This window comes from Equus caballus, chromosome 30 (assembly GCF_041296265.1).
Source record: "Equus caballus isolate H_3958 breed thoroughbred chromosome 30, TB-T2T, whole genome shotgun sequence".
In the NCBI taxonomy this organism is placed as follows: Eukaryota; Metazoa; Chordata; class Mammalia; order Perissodactyla; family Equidae; genus Equus; species Equus caballus.
Window position 1 is genome coordinate 25,153,507 of NC_091713.1, and position 22,402 is coordinate 25,175,908.

Here is a 22,402-nt window from a genome sequence, read left to right on the forward strand (position 1 = left end):
TTTCTGTCTTTGACTTTGTCTTAGAATAATCTCTCTTAATTCATTTCCTTCTACTTTGTGTGGCCAATCTGATTTTGCACTCTCCAGACCCTTCATCTACCTGACACTTAAGAGTTGTTCTGTACGGTTCCTTTAAAACTTTGTTCCTTTTTAAATCCCAACATTACCTGAATAACCAAATGCTTTCAAAATTGTCAGCTTCCACCAAGTAGTACCTCTCTTTGAAATTCTAGGTCTATACTTCCAACTGAAGACCTCCAGGTAAGTCTGAATCTGTTCTTCAAATTCAACATTTACCAAACAAAATCTATCATCTTCCTCCTCCCCACTTCATCCTGATGTTCCCCTTATGTTTTCATTATTGACAACTGGCATTACCATCCATTCAAGTTCCCAAAGCAGGAAGCTGAGGATATCCTGGCCTCTTCCTTTGTATCCAATATCCAGTTAGTCGCTCAGTCTCCTCTTTATTTCCCCTCTTTGCTGATTTCATTCAGACCTTCATCATCTCTCACTTAGAAGTCGGAATAAATTCCTACCCGATTCCCATACCCGAGATCCTGATCTCCCTGCAAATCGTTCTCAACAATGTTCCTAAAATTCTCTTCATGAGTGCAAATCTGATGTCTCCCACTTAGAAAAAGATAATATCAGGGCCAGCCCAGTGGCCCAGTGGTTAAGTTTGCACACTCCACTTTGGTGGCCCGGGGATCACGGGTTCAGATTTGGGGCGTGGACCTACACACTGCTCATCAGGCCATGCTGTGGCGGTGTCCCACATACAAAATAGATTGGCACAGATGTTAACTCAGGGACAATCTTCCTCACCAAAAATAAAAGAAAAATATAATATCAAATTCCTTAACTTGGCACTAAAGATTCCTTGGGATTTGGACCTAGTCTATCTCTTCAAACTAAGATCCTCCAAACTCAATCTGTGTTCTACAAATAAATGTCAAAATACCAAACTACCTGCCATGCCTCCCAGATGTTTCTATCACTCATATTCATATTCATATTCTAACACTGGCTGGAATACTCATTCCCTTCTATCGGCCTGATTTCTTGAAAACTTCATCCAAACATTTCTTCTCAGAAAGATTTCATGTAGATCTCTTTCTTTATCTTGAGTTATGCATTCCTCTTATGTTCTCTCATAGCATTCATATCACACCACATTACAGTTGTTCAATTGTTTCCCCCGTGCAAGCTCTCTATAGGACTATAGAAATGAATAGGTCCACTCTCTTCATTTCTGTGTTCCTATAAACTAGTACAGTGCCTTGCAATTCCCATTTAAGGCTTCCGGAGGGATTTCTCTTCAGGCTTCTTCCCTACCACTTGCAACATGGTGAGAACTTTGGTACTCAAGTTGCTTAGCACCCCCAAGCCATGATCCTCTTCATGGGGATTCTGAAAATAAAATTGCAATCCCACCCACCTGTTACTTTAATGAGAGATATACTTGCTATGATCTCAATGTCCCTGTGCCCCTCAAATCCATACATTGAAATTCTACCCCTCAAGGTGATGGTGTTAAGAGGCAGGACCTTTAGGAGGTGATTAGGTCATGAGGGTGGACAGAGTTCTTGTGAATGGGATTAGTGCCCTTGTAAAAGAGGCCCAAGAAAGCTCCTTTGGCCCTTCAGCCATATGAGGTCACCGTGAGAAGACGGCTGTCTATGAGGAAGTAGGCTCTCACCAGACGCCAAATCTACTGGGGCTTGATCTTGAACTTCTCAGCCTCCAGAACTGTGAGAAATAAATTCTTGGTGTTTATATGCTATCCATTGTGTGATATTTTGTTATAGCAGCCTGAATGAACTAAGACAGCATTCCTTTTAACAAACAAACAAAAAAACTTATGCTAAGTTAAAGACCCTACGTGTGAATAAAGAGATGGTCTCAACTTGTGTACTGTGGAAAGAGTCACACAGCACAGGTTGAGAGTAAGTAATCATCCAATGAAAAGGAGTTTTATAGGAAACTTCACTTTTTTCTATATATTTCCATGTGTTTCCCTAGGCCAAGAACCGGAGCCATTTTTAAACTTTTATATAAAAAGCATCCTTAGTGGAGAAATAGCTGGGTAGATGGTCTATACCAGACAACCACTGAGCTAATTCCAAACCATTTTCTGGAGATTTTTCTCTTATTGTCTGGACTCTGGGTACTAGATTTTTAGTTAACACATCTCTAGTTGTTTTAAAGTCACCTATAGTTTCTTGGACCCTGATTCCATCAGTTTTATTACTCTCTCTTCAGTAAAGAAAATAACAAATGTCAACTTTTTCTACCTTCCTTCAAATATTCAGTACACAGTTCCACTCTACATAGGCAGCATGCAGAACTGGAGTGTAATCTTATTAGTCAGATACTCTATTGTTCTCTTTGAAAGCATCTTTTCAGAGGCAATGGAACTAGGTGCGGCTCTTCTGTCTTATAAACCTAGTTTGAATTCTGACTCTTCGTATAGGACACTGTGAGACTTACGCCAATTTAGTAAACCCATCCAACCCTAGCCTTCTCATTTATAAAATAGGAAGAAGCATACTAACCCAGTAGCAGACCTTGATGGTTTCCTGCTTAATATTGCTCCCCAACTCCTCCTTCTTTCTAAGAAAACTCTCACATTATTCAGATATCTACCCTCACCCACATAGTCATGCATCTGGAAGAGGAAATGGCTAAAGCTGAAAAGGAAAAGAAAGAAGAGAGAGAGATAGAGAGGGAACCACCCTTAGGAATGAAACTTGTGTCACTTCTGTGCTTTGGGAACCAATGCCTGTGCATTAGTCTTTTGACTTCGAAACTCAATTATCGAGCTTCTTTTCTTCCTGTGCAGAGACTTGAACCAGCAAGAGCATTGTCTCAGAGAGCTGGGACTGTGAAATCAAGCTTCAGTTTCAATACCTTGGGACAACAAGAAGCAGCGGAAGAAGAAGGCTAAGCAGACTTGAGTTACTTGAGTTTTACATCTAATTGGCCTTTAGAAACAAACATACCTCACTTGTGTCTGACAAGAATTTTGGGGTAATTTAAGGTAGACTCAAGTCTTCCATTTATGGAATGTGGGTTCCTGGATGATTACATCAAAACACTAAACTAAAATAAAGCTAGCCATGACCCAACAGGATTTTAAAAATTAAATAGGAAAATGTCAAAACTACATTCTGCTAAAATATATTATGAGAAGAAATTCATCTTCCACTTCAGGCTGAAAGAAGGAAAAGCAATGAATAAAACCATTTCAATAAGTCCTCCAGCCGATGAAGGGAACTGCTTACCGAGTGAGAGATACGACTTTAGTAAGAGTTGAAAGGTGGTTAACGTGGTGTGAAGATATGTCCCAGACATATGTCACTCTGCAAGGAGACGTGATTTTGAGGGCAAGAAGCCTGTATAAATATTTCTTTGAAGTAATAGGCAGTGAAGACTCCATTATACCAACAGAACTGACTTTTATCATCAAAAGGCTAGTTTCAAGAATTTATTTATTTATTTAAATTTTTTTCCTTTTTCTCCCCAAGGCCCCTCAGTACATAGTTGTGTATTTTTTTAAATTGTGGGTCCTTCTAGTTGTGGCACGTGGGATGCTGCCTCAGCATGGCCTGATGAGCAGTGCCATATCTGTGCCCAGGATCCAAACTGGGGAAACCCTGAGCCATCGAAGTGGGGCGCGCGAACTTAACCACTCCACTGCGGGGCCAGCCCCTACGTTCAAGAATTTTAAAAAGCACTTTATTTTATTGTTTTTGCATAATGTGAATATTATGCAAGAATATTAACAGAAGAGTCTGCATCTGATAATCAGGCTATTTCAGAAGCGGTTTCTCTTTAGAATTTGAAACAAAAATAGTAGAGATGAAATATTATGCCAGTGGCCAACACAGAGGAAACTGGCCTATACAAGAAGAAAATGCCTTGGAAAAGATACATATTCAAGGAGAAGCAGGAGATGGTTGAAAACAGCCAAAGGCTGTCTGTGGAAATACAGCAGGCATTTTGATTACTTTTGGCTCTTCTACTCCAATTATACTAAGAATTAAGAATAAAACCCTCTTTCACTTGTATTTACAACCTTAGGAAAATATATTTTATTGTCGCACAGCTCTTTTTTCCTTGTTTCATAACTTTTTTGTGGTGAAATGGGAACAAGATCACGCTTCACAAAATCTTCAGGTTAAGATGATGCATATAGGGGCCAGCCCCATGGCTGAGTGGTTAAGTTCATGCGCTCTGCTTTGGTGGCCTTGGGTTCAGGGGTTTGGACACTGGGTGTGCACCTCTCATCCAGCCATGCTGTGGCAGCATCCCACATAGAAGAACTAGAAGGACTTACAACTAGGATAGACAACTGTGTACTGGGGCTTTGGGGAGGAAAAAAAAAAAGAGGAAGATTGGCAACAGATGTTAGCTCAGGGCCAATCTTGAAAAACAAATTATGCACATAATCGATTTTTTTGTTTGACCTTTGTATGAGAAAAATGTGTTTTAGTGCTTCTCATAAATTTTGGGATTAGTGAATTCTTCAAGATATATTTTTGTGACAGTCAATGATCAGTTTTTCTGAAAAAAGGGAAAACTACTGAGGAACTTAAATTTGCCTAAAGTAAAAATTAACGGACCTGTTGAAAAATAGCAAAGCTTTGATAAAGGGCTGTATTTCTGAATGATGGTGAGGGGACCGATGGTCACTTCTGAGTGTCTTAGTAGATTTTGTTGTGCTCTGATATGACACTTTTTGGAGCAAACCAACAGCTTTAGGATCCTCTGTGCTACGGAAGAGGTTGGAGAAGCATGCATACACATGGACTGTTTCTCCTTAGTTAAGCCTTGACAAGTCCATCCATAAATATCAGTTGAACTGTTTCATGTGAAGTAGTCCCAGGGACTGCCAACTGCTTGAAGAGATGGCCCTAGAACTATGAACAAGTTCCAGGCAGCACATTAATCGGTGGAGAATCACCGCTGAAAAATCAAGCATTTTATTAGACTCATTACGTAAAAGGAGCTTCTTTCAGGGTTAAATAAAATTACTAATAAATGTGAATTGTAGCTGTCCGTAAGAAGCCAAATGCCAGAGGCCAACTATCAGTTACTTGTAGGATCTTCCAAAAAAATAAAAAGGAAGAAAGCAAAGAGAGAAGAGAAAAGAAAAGAAAAGGAAAAAAAAGAAAAAAAGAATTGAACACTAATATGGGTCTACTAACCTAGAATTTGATCAATGAAATTATGTGGCTAATATCTTCAAGGTCACTTGAAAATTAGTATGTGTGTATTTAGGCTTGTCTATTGCTGAAAAATTATCTGGCATTCATTACCACATAATACCCTCAATATCTTAAGTCCTTCTTTTTCTTTTTTTTGCTGTTAAATCATTTGCCTAACATTTGTTTAAACATAAAAAGGTAAGCAGTATCTTTGCACATCTCAAATTATCTGTGTTTTTTTTCCTCCACAGGATAAAGACTTTTAAAAAACCAAAATAAAAATGAATCCACAGGAAAATAAATGGACACTCTTGGATGTCTTTGGCAATTCCACATTGCAATAAAATTTCTAAATGATAACTCTCAAATAATGTGTTGATCTTGTGACAGACTGTATCAGTTTGCAATCTTCCATCAGCCCGCAGATCCAGTTTTAAGAAGCATTGCTTTTGAGAATATTTTTTTGGCTAAGATTTTTCCTGCTTTGGAGTTTGACTTGTATAATTACAGAGTTAATGCTAGAGAAAAACTTCTAACATCGTACAGCAATAAATTATTCAGATTTCATATTAAGGTATGCATTTTTGATCACTTTGTTGGCAGGTCCGAATACTATGGATCTGACATTTTTAGGAGTGGAATACTATTTAGGTAACTATGTGACAAAGACCAATTAAATACCTTCTTTTATCGCTTAAATTTGTGAATTAATCTGTGTGATAGTACATTATGGCTTATGGTTTGGAAAGATCAAATTTTAATTATAACCAAAAGGGAATATGATTAAGAAAGGATGGTCTTGATATACTTAGCAAGGCTAATAAATAGTTTCTCATCCCATCAGCATTAATAGAGAGTGTCCCTAACAACAGAGCACTTCACCCAGCGGCTTCTAATGACTCTGTGAGGTTCTCACCCTGTCTAAAAGCTTGTAGTGGTTTTATGTTATCTCAAATTTGCTGCATTTCTACAAAAATAATTCTCTAATTGCTGCATAAATTTACATTTTAAGCTTAACATCAGCTCTGCTTCTAAACACTATTGATATGCAGGATGGTACCTAATGCACATCAACACAACAAAATATTTCTTGAGGTTCATAAAATTATCCATCCATTTATTTCTATAAATTTACCATCTCAAACAGTTATTGAGTCACAGGCATTTAATCTTTGCTTTTTTTCTTGAAGTTCATTCCTACAATAGATAAAAGTAATTAGGAGTTCGTGCTCTAAGAAAATAGATTTCGGATAACTAATTCATATACATATATTCATTCAAGATATTCAATATTTTAAAACTTTAGTTGTCTAAAAGAGACTGTAATACTGTATTTAAATAAATGATAATTCACTTTATTTATGAAAAATATGCACATGGACCTACCTCTGGGCAAATTCAAGTTGTAGGGCAAACCAACTTTAAGAGAAATACTGAATAACCTTGAGCACACATTTTCTTCGTCATAAACTATGATATTAATGCGTTCTGAATATGTAGAGAAATTTGATTCGTGAAATGAATCTATTTCACCAAATTGTTGTCATTCTTCTCAGTATCAATATAGTTATAATATGTGTGTCTAAGCAGTTGCCTATAAGTGTATATATAGGCAATTTAGTCATACTAAATAAGCAAGTCTTTTATCCTCATATATTTGCTGTACTTCTGATGGAATCTATTTAAATTAGAGTGGAATAATTTATGTAAAAATTCTACTTTGTTCTAAAGTGACTTACACTGATCTTCATTTTCATTGTATACATTTTTCTCCCAATGTTTAAGGCACTGACTTTACAATATGGTTACAAACAGTGCTTGTGATTATTGATGCAGTTAAAGAGTGAAGAAATAAAGAAATTGTGATGATCAAAGTGTTTTCATTGCTTTAATTATGCTTCCTTTTAATGAAAATATAATATCTTACTCTTTACAGAAAAGCTTCTTAAAGGCAGTCGCTGCCTCCTGGTTAGTCCTAAACCTTCTGTACGCTACCTCCGAACAATCCCAATAAAACTTTTCTCACTAAGGTCATCGTTGACGTCAGTTCCTAAACTCAAGGTCGCTTTTCAGTTCTTAACTTGTTTGAATAGTTTGTGTTTAATTCTATTTTCTATTTCTCCTAGGAAAGGCCCCTCTCCTTTTGCTTCTGTAGCACTGCTCTCTTTTACTTAAAAGTAAAAGTTTACTTTAAACTGCTCCTTCTTAGTGACATTGGAGGACATTCATTGATTGATCTATCCTTCAAGTGATGGTGCTCCATAAGAATACTTTTCTTTTTACACCCTCCTTAGAAGTCTCATCTGCTTCCATGGCTTTAGTTACCACAACTAAGCAGATAACGGATCATTTCTTTAGTAATAAGGGGAGAGTAGGCTTTTCTGTAGTAATAAGCTAGCCCCCAGTGTTTCAACTAAATAAAAGTTTATTTCCGACAGAGAAGCTGGTAATCAACTCTCTTTAGGGTTGCTCAAAGGAAGTGACGAATTCCACATTGCCTCTTAAAACATCTTTGCAGATGTGACATACATCAATGCTGATCACATTTTATTGCCACGGTCTTGTCTTTCAACAGTGGGACAAGGATGTGTGATCTTATGTGGAAAGAGCTGGAATATTTGTGAATAGCTCCAAAGCTATCATGGCCTCCAAATTCTATCTCCAACTCAGATCTTCAGACTTGTATATTCCTCTGTCATCTGGAAACCTACACTTATACTCCTATATGAATTTAAAACACATGTCTAAAATGGATCTCTCATCTTTTTACTCACATTAGAACATCTTTTTCTTTCCTATCTTGATGAATGGCATTGATTGCCTGTCTACTTGCTTAAGCTAGAAACCTAGGAAACCATCCCCAACATTGCCATCAGAGTCATTTATCAAAAATTAACTTTCTCGTCAAAGCCCTTTACTTTGCTATGTCTTGTAAATAAAATACAATCAAAAAACCATTACTATGTTGAGCCACCCTGGTGGCCTAGTGGATAGTTTGGCACAGTCCACTTCTTCAGCCTGGCTTCAGTTTGCCAGTGTGTACCTACACCACTCGTCTGTCAGTGGTCATGCTGTGACAGTGGAACATATACACAATAGAAGAAGACTGGCAACACATGTTAGCTCAGGGTGAATCTTCCTCAGCAACAACAAAAGGGCATTACTATGGCAAACAAGGACTTTCATTATCTTGCTTTGGTTATCTTAGAAAACTTAAGACCCACCACTTACGCAACTTGCCACTTATGTTCTTGCCAAATTGAGCTATGGGTTCTCTCTGTTCCTGAAGATTTCTCATGTTATTTTTTTGCTTTTGTTGTGAAGGGCCAGAAGGTCTTCTTCAGGACTGTCTTGAACCCACTGATTCCTGCTGGCTTTTCCAGACTCAACACACACTATCTTCTGTGGTAAACCTTCTCTGACCTCAGATCTCCCAGCCAATCGAGTGGCCCCACAGCACACACAACTCACCTCCTCTCTCAAATTTTATTCTCTTATGTAGTCATTGGTTAATCGCAAATATTTACTGAGTACCTACTATAGAAATGATCCTTTTCCTCATAGAAAAATAGGCAGAACTACTTAGGGATGGGGTTGGGGAAAACTCAATAAACCGTTAAATAAATAAACAAAAACAGGGACCAACTTGGTGGTGCAGTGGTTAAGTTCACATGTTCTGCTTCGGCAGCCCGGGGTTCGCCAGTTTGGATCCCAGGTGCAAACTTACGTGCTGCTTGTCAACCCATGCTGTGACAGGCATCCCACATATACATTAGAGGAAGATGGGCATGGATGTTAGCTCAGGGCCAATCTTCCTCTACAAAAGAGAGGAAGATTGGAGGCAGATGTTAGCTCAGGTCTAATCTTCCTCAAAGAAAAGAAAAAGGAAAAAAAATAAACGAAAACATAATTACATGTCATAGTACAAGTTTTAAGGAAATAAAAAATTATGTGATAGAGAGTGTGGTAGTATTTGGGGGTACTTAATTTAACAATCAAAAAGCAGCTTTTATAAGGAGATAATAGTTGAACCTACAATAGCAGAAGGAGCCAGCTTTATAAAATATAGCAAGGCCAAATGTTATGAGGCAGGAAAGTTCTTGTCATGTTCAAGGGACAAAATAGAGGCCAGTGTGGCTTCCTTAGAGAGCAGGAGAGTGGTTTGAGAACACGCTAAAGTGAGAAGCAGAGTGACACTATGTAGGGCCTTGTAGGTCAAAGTCAGCTTTATCTTAATAGTCATGGAAAGCCCTTTGAAGGCATGAAATTGAAAGAGGAGTTGGTGAAGAATGAGGATGGGCAGGGTGAAATGATCTGATTTATAATTTAGGAAAATTTATTCTGGCTCTTTTGTAGTGAGTGGGTTGTGGAATGTCAAAGGAAGCAGAGAAGCCACTTGGAAGTTGACTGTGATAATCCTTCGAAAAGATGTCATGAATTTGAAACAGATCATCATATGTGCTATCATCATAATGTAGCACATCATAATGTTCTAACGTTGTCTGTTATATCTATGCCTGTGACCTTCACGTCGGCAGAAAGTTGGTATCCCAAGGGTATAGCATAGTGATCCATGGATAAAACGTCTTAGGAAATATTTGTTGAATGAGTTAGTATATTAAAGAGAAAGAAAACACTGAAAATGACTGAAAAATTGTTGATGCATCTTAAGTGTATTTTTATAATATGACTGTTTTTTATATAAAATTATCCATTAATTATAAACTAAAGATAGTTATGAAGAGCTGTTGGTTTACTTTTCAGAGACAGAGAATTTCAAGAAAACCTTAAAATTTGCCTGTAAAGTGATCACTGGATAGCTTTAGAAAGTTCATCTTCAGTGCTAGCCAAGTGGTGTAGCAGTTAATTTCCCATGCTCCACTTCGGCAGCTCGGGATTCTCTGGTTTGGATCCTAGGTGGGGACCAAACCCACCTGGGCTTGTCAAGCCATGCTGTGGTAGGCGTCCCACATATAAAATAGAGGAAGATGGGCACAGATGTTAGCTCAGGGCCAATCTTTCTCAGCGAAAAGAGGAGGATTGGCAGCGGATGTTAGCTCAGGGCTAATCTTCCTCAAAAAAAAAGAAAGAGTTCATCTTTTTATTCTGGAAGGAATTGTAAATAAGACAGAGCAGAGGAGCCAGAGCAAGACTTGGATGGATGGAAAGCTTACAATAGACTCACATGACCCAAATAAATAGTTTCTTTTTGGTACATATAGAAACTCATGGATTTGTAACCAACTTTTTCCCTGTATTTTCTTTCTTTTCTTCCTCGTCCTCTTCTCCTTTCTTTTCCTCTTTCTTCTTCTCTTTCCTCTTTCTCTTTCTCTTTCTCCTTCTCCGTCTTCTTCTTCCTCCTCTTCCTTCTTCCTTCTTTCTTCCTCCTCTTCTTCTTTTCTTCTTCCCTTTGTCCTCATCCCCGTCTTCCCCTGCCCCCTCCTTCTTCTTGTAGATTCACCACCAGGTAATTCTCTAAAAATGTTCTAATTGGTCATTTATATGAGCTTAGAATTGAATGATTTGTTAGTTTGAGGTAAGATCATAAGATCAAAATTAAAGGAAAATTACTCTTTAAGGGTAAATGTGAACTTAAAATAAAAAGGTTCAGCAGAACAAATCAGATTAACAATGAAAAAATAACAATATGTTTAATGACTCTTTATCATTGAATTGACTCTTTATCTTCCAATTGCCTTCTGAAAAAACTTACCATATAAGAAACGTGATTGTAGGCTCCTTGAAGGAGTAGATCGTATCTATGGGTTATTGAATCCTTAGTACTGCTTTGTATTCAAGCACTAAAAAGTATTTGTTGAATTAAATTTGGAGAAGATAACGGTGAATAAGGATGCTTGGCCTTATTTGGTCTCAATTAAAAAAAATTGCTGTAACTTCAGAAGTAAAAAGAGGCCATAGCGTAATAGTTTGATGTTTGAGAAAAGAAGTAATACAGAGACAGAGTAAAGCAATAGGCACAAAGTAACTTCAAGAATTTTTGCACTGCTGCTAAAAATTAGAAAAGTGAATTAGGAAGCAATTTGCTGAGATGAGATAAAAGATTTAACGACCTGGAAAAACGGTGAAGAAAATAAATGAAAGGTAAAGAAGTCCTCAAGGTGAGGAACGTAGATTATGAAGAATCAAGGATGAAGATCGGTATGTGAAAAGAAAGAATGAAGAGTCAATTGTTGAAAAGATTTAGAATTATATTTTAAAATATGAATTCCCCTCTGAATCAGATAACCATTATTAATTAAATATTTTGCATTCTTAGGAAAAAGGAAATACATGGGTTTTTGCTACGTGAAATAATTATAACCATTTTGGAGATGGTCTAAAAATGTCAAGAGCCAAGTGGTACAAAATTCCTTTGAATCTCATTCAGTGAGATTCAAAGGAACTTTTTGGCTTCATTTCTATCGAGATTTTATATAATGAAATTGAATTATTTTAGGTTAAGGAAATCTTTGTAGTCAGATATGTTCATTTATTTCTTTATTTGGTTTTAAATTTCTAGGTGTTATGGCAACATTAGCCTATATCAAAAATTAGAGTTTAACCTGGAAAACTGTCCTCATTTTAGCAGGCAGAACTTTTAAATCTTTGTGCTTATTCAATTTATTTACGTTTCAATCTCCCTAGTTTTCGAAATTAAGTGTTAGCCTTTGCTATTGGTTTTCTAGGGAGCAGGTCTCTTGCAAAATGCAGCAAAAGTATTTGAACTAAGCATTTAGCAAGCAACATGAGGTATTTTTTTTCGGAAGGCAATTGAAAGATAAAGAGTCCAATTCATTACACAGTCCTTGGGCATGTAATTGGAATCGCATACCTTTTCAGCATAAGAATTACCTTATCCACTGTGGGCTTTATTTCTTAATTAAAACAACACAATTCAAGTAATTATCATGGTTTCTTGATATTTGTTTAAAGAACAAGTCACTTAAGAATCTAATTTATTGGGAGAGACACCTCTGTAGTATGTTTGTGTAAATGTTCACAGAGGATAAAGACTACTTAGAATAATAACTCTCTCTGTCACACATTCATTCTCTGGCTTTTTCTCTATAAAATAAGTACTTTAGTAATTTGACTCTATTAACTTAAAATTTCTAATAATTTACTTAGGAACTGAACTGAAGATGATCTTATATTACGTATGGATGAATGTAATTTTCATATATTTTAAAATTTCTCTAAATATAAATATATACGCTTATTTAGTAAGTACAGAAGTGTGAACACTACCTCACCTGTGTTCTCACATCCACAGGCCACCACTCTTGACATTTGCATAATTTTCCTTCTAAATATTCATTTATATATTTACCAGAAAGATGTGGCTAACATTGATTAAACAATCTTGTATCTGCTTCTTTTAATTTAATAGTTTCTCATATAAAAAATGGTTATTTAACAATCTTTGAAAACACAATTTTAATGGCTGTAACCTATTCCAATTTTATAGTTTTGTCGTGATCTACTTAACTATGCTTACATTCTTGAATATTTCCTGTTTTTTTGTTTTATAAATACTCCTAATCAAATACCTTTATATACAAAGTCCTTGACTTTCCATAATAGACAAGATTCTCTCTTTTATTTGCAGCTGCCATAGACAAACTCAAACTAACTTCAATTAAAACAAAAAGAGCTACTGGAAGGACAGTTTGGCGATGTGGTGGGTCACAGAATCCGAGCAGTTGTCCAGAATGGCAGGGATGGCACGAGGACTCCAAAACACTCGGCGCTCATAACTCAGAGAACCACATTAATTCTCCCTGGGGTTTTTTTGTTGTGTATAAGGTTGTGTATTAGCTTTCCTCTTCTCTTCTCCCTCTGCTTGTCTTGGGTACGTGGGATACAGACGCTGAAGATGCTGTACACCTGGTATCTCTTCAATCGCCAATAAGAAGCTCACACAACTCTCTCTTGCTCAGTCTCCAGACACAAAAATTGCCAATAGTGCAGTAGGATGCTGTGAATAACCCAGCTTGACCAAGTGTCTACCCTTGGACAGAGGCCACATTACTAGAGGAGACTGCAATCCAAGATTGAGGATAGAATTGTAAAAATGACACATTGTGTCCACTCCTTGATGAAACTCAAGACATATCAGCTACCCTAAGATGAATGAAATAATTTATCAAATCCACGCTTGCAGGGAATTTTCTAAACTTACAAGCAGTGGAAGATATCATGAAAGCCAGGACACATGCATTTGATTACCTAAGAAGGAAAAAACAGTCTTGCATCATAAGAATCCACCCCCAATAAAAAGATAATCGACAAATAGAAAACAAAATGCAATAAATGTAATGAAAAGTACTCTCTTAATATGCTCAGAATGATTTCAAATTGATAAGAAAAACAAGTTAATAGGGTAGATAATATAGGGTGAATCTTACCAATTTCAGAAAAAAAACTATTTACAAACTGATTTTGGGTATGATTTTCATATCTATACACACCCAAATGTGTATATATATTATTGCTATATAGCAATATATTTTCAATAAAAGGGTGATTACTGTTTCTTATGTGTTTTCATTGCTTTTGACCATTGTAACTTATTCTTAGAATAAAAATGGTTTTCTTTTAATGAGTATTTTGAAATTATATCTCTTTAAACTTGTGCTCCAATTACTGTTTTTTCCTAATTCATGTGTCAAACCACGTTTATAGCTGGTTGAAGCATAGGATCCTGATCATGTGGGTTACATAACATGTAGGGACAGTAAATTACACTTCCTGTGTCATGATTTCCAGGAGATTATCTGGGAAGGAACAATTCAGTAATAAAGGCTTTGAAAGCTCACGTATTTCAGAAGTAAATTTGACTTATTCTGCCCCAAGACAGATATGTGATTCTGGGGCTCAATTCTATGAGAACAACAAGGACTGATATCTGTAAATATGAGCACCTGTAAGCTTTGCACAGATATTAGGGGTTCATTCTCCATTGATCTCTTTGTGCAATATATAGATATCTGGCTTTTCTTTGTGCCAGACACTGTATATGGATGCACAGATGAATTAGGGTCTTCTCTAGTTTCTTACAATGAGGAAAGATCAACATATATGACATGAGTTTCTTTTGAGTTAGTACTTTGTCATCATCTTTAAGATTATTATTCATTTGAGACTTGTATTCATTATGATTTCTGTTTACCTTTTCTTATACATTAACACTAGGTTCATTACCCAAAAAAGTATATATATATATATGTCACAAAATAGTTAAAAAATATACTGTTATGTATTTTTGCTTATTCTTAAATTTCATGATGTAAAATGTTAGATGAGTGCATTTTTTAATGAATGCAATTAAGAATTTGAAGAATGTAATTTTGCTTAATAATCATAATAAGTATATCAGTAACTGGCATTTACTGTGCTTTCACTGTGTGCCAGGCATTGTTCTATGCACTCTAACATGTATATCTCTTCACATTTTCACAACAATCCTGAGGTAGGTACTCATATCTATTATCACAGTTCTGATGTCCAAGATCCTTTGTTGTTGACTGAATGTTTGTGTCTTCTCAAAATTCATGTGTTGAAATGCTACCCCTCAATGTGATGGTATTAGGAGGTGGGACCATTGGGAGATAACTAGGATTAGATGAGGTCATGAGGGTGATGTCCTCATGAACTGGATTAGTGCCCTTTTAAGAGTCAGAGAGAACTTGCTTCCCCCAAATGAGGATGCAAGGAGAAGTCAGCCTTTTGCAAGCCCGAAGAGGATTCTCGCCAGAACCCAACCACATTGGCACCCTCATCTCGGACTTCCAGCCTCTAGAACTGCAAGAAGTAAATTTCTGTTGTTTCTAGGCCACCTCGTCTATGGTACTTTGTTATAGCAGCCCGAATTGAGTAACACAACCTCTGAAAACTGAAAGTTGTTTTCATTCATTTTATGACAAAATTTATTTGGTGGTAAAATTCTGAGCTGAATTGATTGGAGGTTAATAACAGTCTTTAACCAAACCTACTCAGTGTGAATATTATATGTTTAGCTGAAAAATATATTGTCTTTTATGATGGTTACCACTGTGGTTGTTATGTAATATATGGGATATGGAGTGAGTTACCTCATATAATATGGTTTAATTTGAGAAATACATCTAGCCCCAAGGGTTTTAGAAAAGGGACTGTGGGATTGATTCTAATCCTCATTTACTAATAAGGAAACTGAGGCCCAAAGTGCTCAAGAAACTTGACCAGGGTCACATAGTCTGTGTGTAAAAGAACTAGTGTGGAAACCTTATCTTAGAAGACTAAAGGTCATTTTCCTGACTAGACTTCAGAATTGACTGGTCTAGTTCATATGCAAGTAACGTATGAATAGACGTTAATGAATAAATGCTGTAGAAACGTTATGATTAAGAGGGAACAGCTTTTGCCTGGGTGTTAAAAAAAGGAATTCTAGGGGCCAGCCTGGTGGCGCAGCAAAGTGCACCCACTCTGCTTCAGTGGCCTGGGGTTTGCCGGTTCGGATCCCAGGCACAGACATACTCACTGCTTATCAAGCCATGCTGTGGCAGGCGTCCCATATGTAAAGTAGAGGAAGATAGGAATGGATGTTAGCTCAGGGCCAGTCTTCCTCAGCAAAAAGAGGATTGGCAGCAGATATAAGCTCAGGGCTAATCTTCTTCTTCTTCAGAAAAAAAAAGGAATTCTAACCCAAGTTTTATTACTAACTAGCTCTGTGACCTTGAGCAAGTCTCTTAAATTATGTCTCTCCTCAATCCTTGTTCATGTGATGAGGATCATTATACCTGCCTTACAAAAATCTTGTAAAGCTAAAATGCTGTAATTGTGGGGAAAGTACTTTGAAACTAATTAGTGCTGTACTTATATAAGATGTTGCTATAACAGTTTCATAATATAAAGAGATATTTTTACTCCTTTAAATTGAAAAGAACATTAGGAACATTTCAAACTTAAAATACTCAAATAAGAGCATTTCCCAAAGTGTGTTTCACAAAACATTAACCTGTGAAGTGCTCCAGGATGAAGAGAGTATTGGAGTCCAATATAGTTGGAAAAAAGATACATATTACATCTTCTTCTTGAAGATTCACAAGGCGAATGCAGATACTAACGGCTTTTAGAGTCTTGCTTAAAGAGAACTTTTTTTTTTTTCTGTATTTAACCCAAGATTTCCAGAATTTATTAAGCTACCTTCCAGTAGCACCTTTGGATATTTTGTGGAAACTTTTGCCTGAATATGTTATAGGAAATTTCTACAAAATAGTTAGTATGTAAAAACACAAGATTCTCATTAATGCTAGTGTGTGTTTTATCTCCAAATGAAAAATTATTTAGTTATTTTATGAATACCACCAGTTCTGTTTATATTTAGAAAAATACACAGGGTTTTTTCCTCCTCTTACAAAACATGTGTTCTACTTTCAAAAAATATTATTTGGTTTTTCACCAAGACTTCTCCAATAAATGATAGATCCTAGTGATATAATAACTCATTAGAGTTTATTAATATTGTTGTAGGCATACTACACACAAATGTCATCAACTTTTAAAGAGTTCTCATTTATCTAATTTTTCATTATTTTATTTATGCATTCACAGTTCTTTGGAATAACTCTTATGGTTAATTTTATGTGTCAACTTGACTGGGACACAGGATTTCCAGATATTTGGTCAACCATTATTCTGGATATTTCTGGGAGGGTGAATTTAACATTTAAATCAACAGACTGAGTACAGCAGATTGTTTGTCGTAATGCAGATAGGCCTTATCCAGTGAGTTGAAGGCATGAATAGATCAAAAACTGACCCTCACCTGACTAAGAGGAAATTCCTCCTGCCTGAACACCTTCAAGCTGTGACTTAGGTTTTCATTCTGCCTTCAAATATTCTGCCAAACTGAGACTTTGACTCTTCCTGACTGTACCTGCCTTGGGATTGGAGCTGCCCTATAAGCTCTGTTGGTTCTCAACTTGGACTAGAAATATCCATTGGCTCTCCTGGGTCTTTAAAAAAAATGTGTGTATATATTCTGTTGGTTCTGTTTCTCGGGAGAACTCTAATACTCAATTTTGTACTGAAAGTGGTTTTAGAGGAACAGAATTTTAAGGCATGTTTTATGAATTGGTTCTTGTGTCTCTGGAACTGTCTCTCTAATATTGATATTGACCCTGATATCAGTTTCCCTACATTAAACCCAGCATATGTGGGGTTAAAACCAAAGCACTCATTCCCTGCTTACTCCCTGGCTACCTGGCTCCAGAATCCACTGTCTGCCATGGAGACAAATGGCCAAGGGTAGCTACCTGGATTCATTATCTCCTCCTCCTCCTTTCCACAAGCCACTACAGGCTGGTGGGAAAGCTGCTGACCAGAAAGGTCATGGGATCCCTCCTCTCTGCAAGTGTCTCAAGGCCAAACACAGGCTGGTGGGAAAGCTCTGACCAGCAAGGCCATATGCTCCCCTTCCCCTACCTAAAACCCCCAATAAAAACCTCCTTTACTTTTAGCTTTTCAGGGAGTTTGGGATTTCAGTGTTAGCTGCCCTCTCTTCTTGCTCAGCCCTGTGCAATAATAAAATTCCTACTTTCTTCCATTACACCTGGTGTCAGGAATTGGCTTGCTGTGCAATGCGTGAGCGAACTCACTTCAGGTTAGGTATCAATATGATTAGATTTAAAGATGCTAATGCCTCTATTTCCAGTAGTAAAGAACACATTGATAGTCTGTGATGTGATTTGGCAGTAGAGATGTGCAAAATATCTCCATTGGATACTCCTAATCGACCCCTTTATAAGAAGCAGGTATCTGGATGTCTGTGAATATGATACTTTTGAACATTTTTCTCAAACTAAAAAATGTAATGAGACTAGTTGGTTTCTCCTAACGTTGCTGCACAAAGTTGGGAAAGAAAAGGATGAGCTAAGGGATTTGAATTTCCAGCTCAAACTTTATAGATGACCTAAAACCTCTGTATGTGCCCTAAAGGAGACCCTTATCTCTTGTAGCCTCAGGGTTGAGATGGCTAAAAATCAAATGAAAAATCTCACCTGTGAGTGGCTGCACTGCAACACAATTTAGACTCCTAGCCTCGAAGAGTGTCTATTACTGAGTGAGGGCATTAATTGGGATGGAATGGGATCCTGAACGGTGGAATGGGAACATACAGGAAGAGCCAGATGAAGCTGGGGACAGGGAGCCCCTAAATTCGATGAGTCTTTGCCAATGGAAGAGGCCTCTCCATTCCCAGTGGAAGCAGTCTCGCCACCCTCATCTGAAGGGATAAACCCTGCATTATCTGAGGAAACTGTATCGGCCTCCCCTGAAGCAGATGTCTTGCAAGACAATACTGATTCTCCTCAGGACCCACACCCATTACCCCTCTTTGCTTCTGCACCTTCCACTAGACTCAAGTCCCAGTAGGCCTCTAAAGGTGAGGTACAAAGTCTGACCCATAGGAGATGTGCTACGCTCCAAAAGAACTACTTGAGTTTTCCAATTTATGCAGACAGCAATCCAGGGAACCTGTGTGGGAATGGATATCAAGGGTGTGGGATAACGGTGGAAAGAATATAAAGTTGGATCAGGCTGAATTTACTGATGTGGTCTCACCAAGCAAGGATTCTGCATTTAATAGGGTAGCTCAGACAGTTACAAAGGGCTTTGACAGTTTGTTTGGTTGATTGACTCAAACATGGACCAAAAGGTGGTCCACAGTGAGCTAGTTGGAAATGCTCAACCTGCGTTGGTTTAATTGAAAGGAAGGGATTCAAAGGCTTAGGGAGACTGGAATGTTAGAGTGGATTTGTCATATGAGATGTACTCACCCACACTGGGAGGGTCCAGAAGACATGGCTTTTGCCATGACTGTGATAAAGAAATTTGTGTGGGGAGGCCCAGCATCCTTGAAGAGCTCTGTGATTGTTCTTCTCTGTAACCAAACCTCACGGTGGGCACTGCGGTCACTGAATTGGGAAACCTAAATGAAAATGGAATAATTGGATCTTGGATATCAGGGGCCAAGTGGTGGCAGTCACCCCCAAAGGCAAGGTGGGTTGGATACCATCATGGATAGCAGAGTTAAAGCAGTAATCAGAAAAGTCTGACTCATGCAACCTACAGCAGTGGTCAGTTCATCGTGGTGTTCCTAGAAATGAATTACATAGGAAGCCAACTAAATTCTTACTTGATCTGGGTAAGCAGAAAAAGTTTAGGTCAAGTAAACAAAAGTCTAACATAAATAATAAAAAAAGAGAGTCCTGGCTTCTCCATCAATTCTCAGACTTGAGCCAGTTTACCGACCCAAAATCCCTTGAATGAAGGGGAGGCCAGATCCCCTTGAAGAAGGACCCCTGTACACTGCCAAAAATATATACTGTTCATCTTTTCCCAGCCTTCCCCAAAGAGACCTATGGCCTTTCACCGGGGTACATTGGGAAAAAGGAAATAATCAGAACTTTTGGAGAATTCTGGACGCTAATTCCAGGGACCCAAAACATTGTGGTCCTCTGGTCAGAGTAGGGGCTTATGGATGTCCAGTGATCAATGGAGTTTTAGATCAGGTCCATCTCACAGTGGGCACAGTATGTCCCTGAACCCATCCTGTGGTTATTTCCCTAGTTGAAATAGACATACTCAGCAGATGGCAGAATACCCACATTGGTTCCCTGGCCAGTGGAGTGAGGGCTGTATGGTGGGAAAGGCCAACTGGAAGCCAATAGAACTGCCTCTACCCAGGAAAACAATAAAAAAAGGCAGTACTGGATTCCTGGAGCATTGGAGAGATTCGTGCCCCCATTAAAGATTTGAAAGATGCAGGGGTGGTGACTCCCAACACATCTCCATTCAACTCGCCTATTTGGCCTGTGCAGAAGACAGACGGATCTTGGAGGATGACATTGGATGATTGTAAGCTTAACCAGGTGGTGGATGCAATTGCGGGTGCTATACCAGATGTGGTTTCATTGTTTGAGCAAATTAACACATCCCCTGGTCCCCAGTATGCAGCTATCGACCTGGCAAATGCTTTTTTCTCCATCTCTTTTAATACAGACCACTAGAAGCAGGTTGCTTTCAGTTGGCAAGGTCAGCAAAACTCCTTCATTGTCCTACCTTAAGGGCATATCAACTGTCCATCCCTCTGTCATAATTTAGTTCACAGAGATCTTGTTTGCCTTTCCCTTCCACAAGATTTTACATTGGTCCATTTCATTAATGACCTTATGCTTATTGGACTTAGTAAGCAAGAAGCAACAAGTGCTCTAGATTTATTGGTAAGATGTTTGCATGTCAGAGGGTGGGAAATAAATCTGACAAAAGTGCATGGGTCTTCTGCCTTTCTAGGGATCCAGACCTGGGGGGCATGTTTAGGTACCCCTTCAAAGGGGAAGGATAAATTATTACATCTGGACCCTCTGATAACCAAAAAAGAGCCACAGTGATTAATGAGCCTCTTTGGATTCTGGAGGTGACATATTTCTCATTTGGGCATGTTACTCTTGCCTATTTACTGAGTAACCCAAAAAGCTGCTAGTTTTGGGTGGGGCCCAGCACAAGAGAAGGCTCTGCAACAGATCCAGGTTGCTATGCAAGCTGCTCTGCAATTTAGGCCATATGTTCCAGAAAATCCAGCGGTGCTCGAAACATCAGTGGCAGATAGGGATGCTGTTGGGAGCCTTTGGCAGGTCCCTAATAGTGAATCACACTGCAGGCCCTTAAAATTTTGGAGTGAAACCCTACCATCCTCTGAGGGTAACTACTCTCCTTTAGAGAAAGAGCTCTTGGCCTGCCACTGGGCCTAGTAAAGACTAAACACTTAACCTTGGTCCACTGAGTTATCATGTGACCTGAGCAATTGCTCAACATGAACTGGGTGTTATCTGATCCACCAACCACAAAGCTGGACATGCACAACAGTACTTCATCATCAAATGGAAGTGGTATATACATAATCGGTCCCAAGCAGACCCTGTAGACACAAGTAAGTTATATGAAGCAGTCCAAATGCCCATTTTCTGCACTCCTTTTATACTGCCTTCTCCTTCCTGACCTGCACCTGTGGGTTCATGAGGAATTCCCTAAGATTGGTTGACAGAGGAAGGGAAGACTGGAGCCTACTTTGCAGAGGGTCCTGCATGATTTGCAAGCACCACCTGAAAGTAGACAGGTGCAGCACTCCAGCCTCTTTCTGGGACATCCCTGAAGGGCAGTGGTGAAGGGAAATCCTCCCACTGGGCAGAACTTTGAGCAGTGTACCTGGTTGTCCACTTTCCTTGGAAGAATAAATGGCCAGATGTACAATATACACCCGTTCATGGACTGTGGCCAATGATTTGGCTGGATGGTTGGGGATTTGGAAGAAACATGATTAGAAAATTGGTAACAAGGAAATTTGGGGAGAAAGTATATGGATAGACCTCTCTTAATGGACCAAAAAACCGAAGATATTTGTGTCCTATGTGATTGCTCTTCAAAGGGTGACTTCAGCAGAGGAAGATTTTAATAATCAAGTGGATAGGATGACTCATTCTGTTGGTACTAGTCAGGCTGTTTCTCCACCCACCCCTGTCATCTTCCAATGGGCTCATGAACAAAGTGGCCATGGTGGCAGGGTTGGAAGTTATGCCTGGGCTTAGCAACATGGACTTCAACTTACTGAGGCCAAGCTGGCTATAGCTACTGCTGAATGCCTGATCTGCCAGCAGCTGAGACCAACACTGAGCCAATGATGGCACCATTCCCTGAGGTGATCAGCCTGGTGGCAGGTTGATTACACTGAGCTACGATCATTATGGAAGGGCAGCATTTTGTTCTTACTGGAATAGACACTTACTCTATATCTGGATTTGCCTTCCCTGCACACAATGCTGCTGTTTACTACCATCTGTAGACTTGCCGAATGTCTCATCTACGGTCATGGTATTCCACAGAGCATTGCTTCTGATCAAGGAACTCACTCCACAACAAAAGAAGTGTGGCAATGGGCCCATGCTCATGGAATTCACTGTTTCTCTTCATGTTCCCCACTATCTTGAAGCAGCTGGCTGGATAGAACGGTGGAATGGGCTTTTGAAGAGTCAGTTACAGTGCCAGCTAGGTGGCAGTACCTTTGGGGGCTTGGGAAAGGTTCTCCAGAAGGTGTGTATGCTCTGAAGCAGCATCCAATATATAGTGCTCTTTCTCCCATAGCCAGGATT